This window comes from Hordeum vulgare, chromosome 1H (assembly GCF_904849725.1).
Source record: "Hordeum vulgare subsp. vulgare chromosome 1H, MorexV3_pseudomolecules_assembly, whole genome shotgun sequence".
Taxonomy (NCBI): domain Eukaryota; kingdom Viridiplantae; phylum Streptophyta; class Magnoliopsida; order Poales; family Poaceae; genus Hordeum; species Hordeum vulgare.
Window position 1 is genome coordinate 93,452,474 of NC_058518.1, and position 12,236 is coordinate 93,464,709.

A 12,236-nucleotide genomic window follows, 5' to 3' on the forward strand; every position below is an offset into this window, starting at 1 on the left:
GGAACATTCGCTTTAATGAGGTGATTAAAGCGTTTGGGTTCATACAGGTTTATGGAGAAGCCTGTCTGTACAAGAAAGTGAGTGGGAGCTCTGTAGCTTTCCTCATACTATATGTGAATGACATATTATTGATGGGGAATAATATAGAGATGTTGGAGAGCATAAAGGCCTATTTGAACAAGAGTTTTTTAATGAAGGACCTTGGAGAAGCTGCATACATATTAGGCATCAAGATCTATAGAGATAGATCGAGGCGCCTCGTAGGTCTTTCGCAAAGTACATACCTTGACAATATATTGAAGAAGTTCAATATGGACAACTCAAAGAAAGGGTTCTTGCCGGTTTTGCAAGGTATGAGATTGAGTAAGACTCAGTCACCGACCACGGCAACAGATAGAGAGAAGATGAGTACTGTCCCCTACGCTTCAGCCGTAGGCTCTCTAATGTATGTCATGTTGTGTACCAGACCTGATATAAACCTTGCCATAAGTTTGGTACGGAGGTACCAAAGTGATCCCGGTATGGAACACTGGACAGCGGTCAAGAATATCCTTAAGTACCTAAAGAGGACTAAGGAGATGTTTCTCGTTTATGGAGGTGACGAAGAGCTCGTCATAAAGGGTTACGTCGATGCTAGCTTCGACATAGATCCGGAGGACTCTAAGTCACAGACCGGATACGTGTATGTTTTGAATGGTGGGGCAGTGACCTGGTGCAGCAGCAAGCAAGAAGTCGTGGCAGCATCTACATGTGAAGCGGAGTACATAGCTGCTTCAGAAGCTGCTCATGAAGGAATTTGGACGAAGGAACTCATCACCGACCTTGGAGTGGTTCCAAGCGCGGCAGGTCCAATGACACTCTTCTGTGATAACACTGGGGCCATTGCCATAGCCAAGGAGCCCAGGTTTCACCGGAAGACCAAGCACATCAAATGCCGCTACAACTCTATCCAAGACCATGTCCAGAGTGGAGTAATAGAGATTTGTAAAGTACATACATATCTGAATGTTGCAGACCCGTTGACTAAACCTCTTCCTCGAGCAAAACATGATCAACACCATAATGCTATGGGTGTTCGATACATCACAATGTAACTAGATTATTGACTGTAGTGCAAGTGGGAGACTATTGGAAATATGCCCTAGAGGCAATAATAAAATGGTTATTATCATATTTCCTTGTTCATGATAATCGTCTATTGTTCATGCTATAATTGTGTTAACAGGAAACAGTAATACATGTGTGAATAAATAGATCATAATGTGTCCCTAGCAAGCCTCTAGTTAGCTACCTCGTTGATCAATAGATGATCATGGTTTCCTGATCATGGACATTAGATGTCATTGATAACGGGATTACATCATTGGGAGAATGATGTGATGGACAAGACCCAATCCTAAGCATAGCACTAGATCGTGTTGTTCGTATGCTAAAGCTTTTCTAATGTCAAGTGTCTTTTCCTTCGACCGTGAGATTGTGCAACTCCCGGATACCGTAGGAGTGCTTTGGGTGTATCAAACTTCACAACGTAACTGGGTGGCTATAAAGGTGCACTACGAGTACCTCTGAAAGTGTCTGTTGGGTTGGTACGAATCGAGATCGGGATTTGTCACTCCGTGTGACGGAGAGGTGTCTCTGGGCCCACTTGGTAGAACATCATCATGAGCTCAATGTAACTAAGGAGTTAGTCACACAATGACGTGCTACGGAACGAGTAAAGAGACCTACCGGTAACGAGATTGAACAAGGTATAGGTATACTGACGATCAAATCTCGGGCAAGTTCTATACCAACAAACAAATGGAATTGTATACGGAATTGATTGAATCCTTGACATCGTGGTTCATCCGATGAGATCTTCGTGGAACGTGTGGGCGCCACCATGGGTATCTAGATCCCGCTGATGGTTATTGGCCGGAGAACGTCTCGGTCATGTCTGCATGCTTCCCGAACCCGTAGGGTCTACACACTTAAGGTTCGATGATGCTAGGGTTATAGGGAAATATTATACGAGGTTACCGAAAGTTGTTCGGAGTCCTGGATGAGAACCCGGACGTCACGAGGAGCTCTAGAGGTAAAGATTAATATATAGGATGGATGGTTTTGGACACCCGAAATGTTTCGGGCGTCACCGGTAGCGTACCGGGACCACCGGAAATGGTGACGGGGGTCCACCGAGACGGACCACTAGGCCCAAGAGATAGCATGGGCCAAAAGGGGGAGGGCAACCAGCCCAAAGTGGGCTGGTGCGCCTCCCACAAGAGGCCCAAGGCGCATGAGGGAGAGAAGGGGGGAAACCGTAGGCGTTGGTGGGCCTAAGGCCCACCTAAGGGGTGCGCTGATATGTCTCAAACGTATCTATAATTTTTGATGGTTTCACGCTGTTATCTTGTCTTCTTTGGTTGTTTTATGTACCTTTTATATCTTTTTTGGGACTAACTTATTAATTCAGTGCCAAGTGCAAGTTCCTGTTTTTTCCGTGTTTTTGACTCTTTTCAAATATGATTTTGGAACGGAGTCCAAACAGAAGAAAAATCCCGAAATGATTTTTTCCCGAACGGAAGAAGATCAGGGGGCCTTTGGGCCAAGCCAGGTGGGCTCCAGGGAGCCCACAAGCCCCCAATCCGCCACGAGGGGGGAGGCGGCGGTGGGCAGGCTTGTGGCCTCCCTGGCTGCTCCCTCACCTAGATCATTGGCCTTAAAATTCCCAAATATTCCGCAAAAAATCATGGGAGCCTCAAAAATACTTTTCCGCCGCCGCAAGCTTCCGTTTCTGCGAGATCTCATCTGGAGACCCTTCCCGGCACCCTGCCGGAGGGGACTTTGGAGTTGGAGGGCTTTTTCATCATCATCATCAGCCCTCCAGTGACTCATGAGTAGTTCACTTCAGACCTACGGGTCCGTAGTTAGTAGCTAGATGGCTTCTTCTCTCTCTTGGATCTTCAATACAAAGTTCTCCATGATCTTCATGGAGATCTATCCGATGTAATCTTCTTTGGCGGTGTGTTTGTCGAGATCCATGAATTGTGGATTTGTGATCAGATTATCTATGATATATATTTGAGTCTTTGTTGATTTCTTATATGCATGATTTGATATCTTTGTAAGTCTCTCCGAGTCTTGGGTTTTGTTTGGCCAACTAGATCTATGATTCTTGCAATGGGATAAGTGCTTGGTTTTGGGTTCTGCCATGTGGTGACCTTTCCCAGTGACAGTAGGGGCAGCAAGGCACACATCAAGTAGTTGCCATCAAGGGTAAAAAGATGGGGTTTTTATCATTGGTTTGAGATTATCCCTCTACATCATGTCATCTTGCTTAAGGCGTTACTCTGTTCTTATGGACTTAATACACTAGATGCATGTCGGATAGCGATCGACGTGTGGAGTAATAGTAGTAGATCCAGACAGTATCAGTCTACTTGTTTTGGACGTGATGCCTATAGTAATAATCATTACATAGATATCGTCATGACTTTGCGCGGTTCTATCAATTGCTCGATAGTAATTTGTTCACCCACCGTCTACTTGCTTTCATGAGAGAAGCCACTAGTAAACACTACGGCCCCCGGGTCTATTCACATCCATCGTTTACATCTCCGCTTTTACTTTGCTTTGTTACTTTGTTGCTTTCATTCTCACTTGGCAAACAATCTATAAGGGATTGACAACCCCTTCATAGCGTTGGGAGCAAGTTTTTGTGTTTGTGCAGGATCTTGAGATACTCCTCCACTGGATTGATACCTTGGTTCTCAAACTGAGGGAAAAACTTACCTCCGCTACGCTACATCACCCTTTCCGCTTTGAGGGAACACCAACGCAAGGCTCCAAGGCCACAGGGGAAATCCTTTGCATACTTGCCTAGGAAGTCTCTTAAGGCGTAGCTGCAGCAGAAAGATCAAGCCAAGTATTCTCCCGTCGACGTGCCTATTTCTAGCGCCGTTGCAAGGTCTTTTGTTGTAGTAGCAGAAGTATTTCTGGCACCGTTGCCGGGGAGGAGAAATCAAGATCTATCCAAGTAGGTCTCACAAACTCTTCTCTTGCATTTACTTTTGTTGCCAATTGCCTCTAGTTTTCCTCTCCCCCACTTCACATTTGCCGTTTTCACTTGCCTTTCTCCTTCGCCATTTTCTTTTGCCTTTTTGTTGTTTTCTTTTGCCCGTTTCACTCTCTCTTCCTGCTCGTTTGTGTGTGAGATAGTCCATCAATGGCTAGACCCGCCACTCCAAACGACACCCCTGAAAATGAAGTTCTCAATTTCAGGCAGAATGAGGAAGAAAATTTGAAGGACGCTTGGTACAGGATTTGCAATGCTCAAAGTAGATCTACTCGTAAGCAATCCACTACCGTCCTCCTTCGCAGTTTCTATGTTGGAATTTCTCCTTGGAATAGGTATATCCTTGATACCATTGTAGGCGGGAAATTTTTGGGGAGCCATACTGTTGATTCCTATAGAGCTATCATTAATTTGGTAGGCTCACCCCCACTCATGGTTAATGGAACTATCTTGACCTTGGAACACGTGATGCAAAGGTTTGACGCTATTGAAAATAAAATTGCCACGGTTGAACTTATTGAGGGTTTGGATAGAAACATCCACAATCAAATTTCTCAGTACGGATCCAAAGTGGGAAACTTTTTGAAAAATTTAAAGAAGGAACTTATAGTTAATGATTCTTCTAGAATTGGCAAATTAGAAGATGTCATAACCAACTTGGGTTCCGCTTTTGCCGCTGTGCAAAATACTCCAAATCTTACTCTCAAAAAGACCGTCAAGCCTGTTTTTGTTCCTAAAGCTAGTGGTGAGTCGTCTAATAAAGACGAAAACCTTAAGATGATAAATTATCACGCTGCCTGTGGTTTGAGCACCAAAGATGACTATACGTGATTCCATCACTTTCGCCTAGCTAAGGGCGTTAAACGAAAGCGCTTGTTGGGAGGCAACCCAATGAATCTATCATTTTTCTTTCTGGTTTGTGTTTTCCACACTTTCATAATTCTGTTATGATTGTGTTTTCGTGTTTCTTTTTGCGTTTGTGCCAAGCAAAACCGTTATGATTAGTCTTGGGGATGATCGTTTGGTCATGCTGGAAAAGACAGAAACTTTCTGCTCAAGAAAAGAATTTTCATTTTTTTCTGTAAGAGCTTTTGAGTTGATTCTTTTTGCTGCTGATTGCTACGCAAATTCTTTAGATTGTCGCAAGTTTTCAGAATTTTTGAAGTACGAGAGGTATACAAAATATACAGATTGCTACAGACTGGTCTGTTGTTAACAGATTCTATTTTTGTTGTGTTGGTTGCTTATTTTGATGAAACTATGGATAGTATCAGGGGGTATTAGCCATGGAAGATTGAAAGTACAGTCACCAAACATCAGCACAAGTAGAATTTAATTTTGCTACAGTACCCAAGGACGTGGTGGTTTGCTTTCTTGTACTAATGTTATCACGAGTTTCTGTTTAAGTTTCGTGTTGTGAAGTTTTCAAGTTTTGGGTGAAGTTCTTATGGACAAAGAGATAAAGAGTGGCAAGAGCTCAAGCTTGGGGAAGCCCAAGGCACCCCAAGAGATTCAAGTATGCCATAAAAGCATAAGCTTGGGGATGCCCCGGGAAGGCATCCCAACTCTCGTCTTCAATCCATCCGTAACGTTACTTGGGGCTATATTTTTATTCACCACATGTTATGTGTTTTTGCTTGGAGCGTCTTGTATCGTAGGAGTCTTTTATTTTTGTTGTGTCACAATCATCCTTGCTGCACACCTAGAGAGAGAGACATGCACACACCGTGATTTTGTCGAGCTTCAGTTATATCTTTTGGTAGACAATTCAGCTCACATGTGCTTCACTTATATCTTTTGAGCTAGATACTTTTGCTCTGTGTGCTTCACTTATATCTTTTAGAGCACAGCGGTGCGTGGCTTGGTAGTTGATCTATGCTTTGAAAGTAGTCTCAAAAGGGGTAGTTATCCAAAGGGATACGAAAACTTCCACCTTCATGTGCATTGAATAGTTAGAGAAGTTTGATTCATCTCAAGTAGTTTTGAGTTGTGGTTATGGTAATATTAAAGTCATGCTAGTAAGGTGTTGTGGATCTAGAAATACTTGTGTTTAAGTTAGTTATTCCCGTAGCATGCACGTATGGTGAACCGCTATGTGATGAAATATGAGCATGATTAGTCTATTGATTGTCATCCTTTTCATTGCAGTCGGGATCGCGCGATGGTTTATACCTACCAACCCTTCCCCTAGGAGTATGCGTTGAATGCTTTGTTTTGATTACTAATAAAACTTTTGCAACAAGTATGTGAGTTCTTCATGACTAATGTTGAGCCCATGGTTTAGATGCACTTTCACCCTCCACCATCACTATCTTCTTAGTGTCGTGCAACTTCCGCCGGTGCACAAAACCCACCATTAGCCTCCCTCAAAATAGTCACCATACCTACCTACTATGGTTTTTTCAAAGTCATTCCGAGATATATTGCCATGCAACTACCACCATGGCATGTGCCACCACATCTACATTTCCATTGCATGATCGTAAGATAGCTAGCATGATGTTTCCATTGATGTCTATGCCATGCTAGATCATTGCCACGGTACACTACCGAAGGCATTCCATATAGAGTCATCGTTACTCTAAGTTTTGAGTTAAAAGTGTGATGATCATCATTAATGGAGCATTGTCCCATGTGAGGAAATAAAAGAGGCCAAAGAAGCCCACCAAAAAAAGAAGAGGCCAAAGAGCCCACAAAAAAAATGAGAGAAAAAGAGAGAAGGGACAATGCTACCACTTTTTCCACACTTGTGCATATTAAGCACCATGATCTTCATGATTGAGAGTCTCTCGTTTTGTCACCACCATATAGCTAGTGGGAAATTTTCATTATATAACTTGGCTTGTATATTCCTATGTTAGGCTTCCTCAAAATTGCCTTAGGTCTTCGTGAGCAAGCAAGTTGGATGCACACCCACTAGTTTTCTTTAAGAGCTTTCACATACTCATAGCTCTAGTGCATCAATTCTATGGAAATCCCTACTCATTCACATTGATATCTATTGATGAGCATCTCCACAGCTCATTGATATGCCTAGTTAATGTGACTATCTTCTCCTTTTTGTCTTGCAACCTCCACTACATTCCACACCATCTATAGTGCTATAACCATGGCTCACGCTCATGTATTGCGTGAGAGTTGAAAAGGTTTCAGAAAGTAAAGGTGTGAAACAATACTTGGCCAATACCGGGGTTGTGCATGATTTAAATTCATTGTGCAATGATGATAGAGCATAGCCAGACTATATGCTTTTGTAGGGATAACTTTCTTTTGGCCTTGTTATTTTGAAAGTTCATGATTACTTTGCTTGAATTATTATTGTTTCCACGTCAATGGCAAACTATTGTTTTGAATCTAATGGATCTGAACATTCACATCACATAAGAGGAATTACAAAGGACACCTATGCTAGGTAGCATTAAAGCATCAAAAATTCATTCTTATCACTTCCCTACTCGAGGACGAGCAGGAGTTATGCTTGGGGATGCTTGATGCGTCTCAAACATATCTATAATTTTTGATGGTTTCACGCTGTTATCTTGTCTTCTTTGGTTTTCTATGTACATTTTATATATTTTTTGGGACTAACTTATAAATTCAGTGCCAAGTGTCAGTTCCTGTTTTTCCGTGTTTTGACTCTTTTCAGATCTGATTTTGGAACGGAGTCCAAACGGAAGAAAAACCCCGAAATGATTTTTTCCCGAACGGAAGAAGATCAGGGGGCCTTTGGGCCAAGCCAGGTGGGCTCCACGGATCCCACAAGCCCCCACTCCGCCACCAGGGGGAGGCGGCGGTGGGCAGGCTTGTGGCCTCCCTGGCCGCCCCCTGACCTAGATCTTTGGCCTATAAATTCCCAAATATTCCACAAAAAATCAGGGGAGCCTCAAAAATACTTTTCCGCCGCCGCAAGCTTCCGTTTCCGCGAGATCTCATCTGGAGACCCTTCCCGGCACCCTGCCGGAGGGGACTTTGGAGTTGGAGGGCTTCTTCATCATCATCATCGCCCCTCCAATGACTCGTGAGTAGTTCACTTCAGACCTATGGGTCCGTAGTTAGTAGCTAGATGGCTTCTTCTCTCTCTTGGATCTTCAATACAAAGTTCTCCATGATCTTCATGGAGATCTATCCGATGTAATCTTCTTTGGCGGTGTGTTTGTCGAGATCCGATGAATTATGGATTTGTGATCAGATTATCTATGATATATATTTGAGTCTTTGCTGATTTCTTATATGCATGATTTGATATCCTTGTAAGTCTCTCCGAGTCTTGGGTTTTGTTTGGCCAACTAGATCTATGATTCTTGCAGTGGGAGAAGTGCTTGGTTTTGGGTTCTGCCATGTGGTGACCTTTCCCAGTGACAGTGGGGGTAGCAAGGCACACATCAAGTAGTTGTCATCAAGGGTAAAAAGATGGGGGTTTTATCATTGGTTTGAGATTATCCCTCTACATCATGTCATCTTTCTTAAGGCGTTACTCTGTTCTTATGGACTTAATACACTAGATGCATGCTGGATAGCGGTCGACGTGTGGAGTAATAGTAGTAGATCCAGACAGTATCAGTCTACTTGTTTTGGACGTGATGCCTATAGTAATAATCATTACATAGATACCGTCATGACTTTGCGCGGTTCTATCAATTGCTCGATAGTAATTTGTTCACCCACCGTCTACTTGCTTTCATGAGAGAAGCCACTAGTAAACACTACGGCCCCCGGGTCTATTCACATCCATCGTTTACATCTCCGCTTTTACTTTGCTTTGTTACTTTGTTGCTTTCAGTTCTCACTTGGCAAACAATCAATAAGGGATTGACAACCCCTTCGTAGCGTTGGGAGCATGTTTTTGTGTTTGTGCAGGATCTTAAGATACTCCTCCACTGGATTGATACCTTGGTTCTCAAACTGAGGGAAATACTTACCACCGCTACGCTACATCACCCTTTCTGCTTCGAGGGAACACCAACGCAAGGCTCCAAGGCCACAGGAGAAATCATTTGCATACTTGCCTAGGATGTCTCTTAAGGCTTAGCCGCAGCAGAAAGATCAAGCCAAGTATTCTCCCGTCGACGTGCCTATTTCTAGCGCCGTTGGAAGGTCTTTTGTTGAAGTAGCATGCGCCACCCTAGGGGTGTCACCCCCTCCCCTCCTCCTATAAATACCTAGGGATTTGGGGCTGTTTTGCACACGGTTTTTGTTGGGGAACGTCGCATGGGAAACAAAAATTTTCCTACGCGCACGAAGACCTATCATGGTGATGTCCATCTACGAGAGGGGATGAGTGATCTACATACCCTTGTAGACCGTACAGCAGAAGCGTTAGAGAACGCGGTTGATGTAGTGCAACGTCCTCACGTCCCTCGATCCGCCCCGCGAACAATCCCGCGATCAGTCCCACGATCTAGTACCGAACGGACGGCACCTCCGCGTTCAGCACACGTACAGCTCGACGATGATCTCGGCCTTCTTGATCCAGCAAGAGAGACGGAGAGGTAGAAGAGTTCTCCGGCAGCGTGACGGCGCTCCGGAGGTTGGTGATGACCTTGTCTCAGCAGGGCTCCGCCCGAGCTCTGCAGAAACGCGATCTAGAGGAAAAACCGTGGAGGTATGTGGTCGGGCTGCCGTGGAAATGTCGTCTCAAATCAGCCCTAAAACCTCCGTATATATAGGTGGGAGGGAGGGGGCCTTGCCTTGGGGTCCAAGGACCCTCAAGGGGGTCGGCCGAGCCAAGGGGGAGGACTCTCCCCCCCCAAACCGAGTTGGACTAGGTTTGGTGGGAGGGAGTCCCCCTCCCTTCCCACCTCCTCCTTTTTTTTTTCTTTTCCTCTTGATTTTTCTTCTCTTGGCGCATAGAGCACTTGTGGGCTGTCCCACCAGCCCACTAAGGGCTGGTGTGTCTCCCCAAAGGCCTATGGGCTTTCCCGGGGTGGGTTGCCCCCCCCCCCCCCCGGTGAACTCCCGGAACCCATTCGTCATTCCCGGTACATTCCCGGTAACTCCGAAAACCTTCCGGTAATCAAATGAGGTCATCCTATATATCAATCTTCGTTTCCGGACCATTCCGGAAACCCTCGTGACATCCGTGATCTCATCCGGGACTCCGAACAACATTCGGTAACCAACCATATAACTCAAATACGCATAAAACAACGTCGAACCTTAAGTGTGCAGACCCTGCGGGTTCGAGAACTATGTAGACATGACCCGAGAGACTCCTCAGTCAATATCCAATAGCGGGACCTGGATGCCCATATTGGATCCTACATATTCTACGAAGATCTTATCGTTTGAACCTCAGTGCCAAGGATTCGTATAATCCCGTATGTCATTCCCTTTGTCCTTCGGTATGTTACTTGCCCGAGATTCGATCGTCAGTATCCGCATACCTATTTCAATCTCGTTTTACCGGCAAGTCTCTTTACTCATTCCGTAATACAAGATCCCGCAACTTACACTAAGTTACATTGCTTGCAAGGCTTGTGTGTGATGTTGTATTACCGAGTGGGCCCCGATATACCTCTCCGTCACACGGAGTGACAAATCCCAGTCTTGATCCATACTAACTCAACTAACACCTTCGGAGATACCTGTAGAGCATCTTTATAGTCACCCAGTTACGTTGCGACGTTTGATACACACAAAGCATTCCTCCGGTGTCAGTGAGTTATATGATCTCATGGTCATAGGAATAAATACTTGACACGCAGAAAACAGCAGCAACAAAATGACACGATCAACATGCTACGTCTATTAGTTTGGGTCTAGTCCATCACGTGATTCTCCCAATGACGTGATCCAGTTATCAAGCAACAACACCTTGTTCATAATCAGAAGACACTGACTATCATTGAACAACTGGCTAGCCAACTAGAGGCATGCTAGGGACGGTGTTTTGTCTATGTATCCACACATGTAAATGAGTCTTCATTCAATACAATTATAGCATGGATAATAAACTATTATCTTGACACAGGAATTATAATAATAACCATATTTATTATTGCCTCTAGGGCATAATTCCAATAGTTTCTTCTCCTCCCGGCGCAGCCCTGCTCCCCTCCTTCCTCCTCCTCCCTCGGTGCTTGGCGAAGCCCTGCCGGGAGACCTCGTCTCTCCATCGACACCACGTCGTCGTGCTGCCGAAGATCTTCCCCAACCTCTCCCTCCTCCTTGCTGGATCAAGGTGCGCGAGACGTCACCGGGCTGCACGTGTGTTGAACACGGAGGTGCCGTGGTTCGGCACTATATCAGAATCTCACCGCGATCTGAATCGCCGCGAGTACGACTCCATCAACCGCGTTCTAGCAACGCTTCCGCTTAGCAATCTTCAAAGGTATGAAGATGCACTCACCCCTCTCTCGTTGCAGGTCTCTCCATAGGAAGATCTGAATATACGTAGGAAATTTTTTGAATTTATGCTACGTTTCCCAACACCAACAACATCAACTCCTTGATTTTTCAAACCAAATATAGAAAAAAAATCATAAGGCCCTACTGAAATAAGGTCTTTACTCCCAGCTAACTCTTGAACCATGAATTTTTTTACTATGACGATTGTAGCCTTGGATCAAAAAGTGAAGTAAAAATCCATGCATCTTCACGGATGGTATTTGTAACATGCCTTGCAAATCCGTTTCATAAAACGTAAATTTTTGACTTGCTAAAAATTTGTCAACAAGGCTAACCCACTTCTCAACTGAACATGGAATCACACCATCGATATCCGTCCTTCATAATTTAAAAAAAATCACGTACGATGTAACTCATTTGATATGTGAATAATAACATGAAAACATCATAAAAATAGTTACCCAGAGCAGAAGGCCGACGGCAGACGGTGGACGATGCAGCGGCGGCCGTACGGACAACGGAGGGCGCGATGACGCACGGAAGATGAAGGGCGCAGCGATGCACGGACGGTGAAGGGCGCGGCGATGACGCACAGATGGGTGAAAGAGCGGCGGGGCTGGGCGGCGGCGGTGAAGGGGAGGATGGCGGCGGCGGGGAAGTGTAGAGCGGGGGCGCGGCGGCGGCGAGATCACGTCGGGGTAGGGCTAGGGGTATGAACAGATTAAATGCACGTCATTTATCCCGTCGGCGTGGAAAAAAATATGGCGACCACAACTGAGATTTTTTTAATATTAAAGACAAATTTTAATGTTACAATGCGATCTTGCTACTCCCT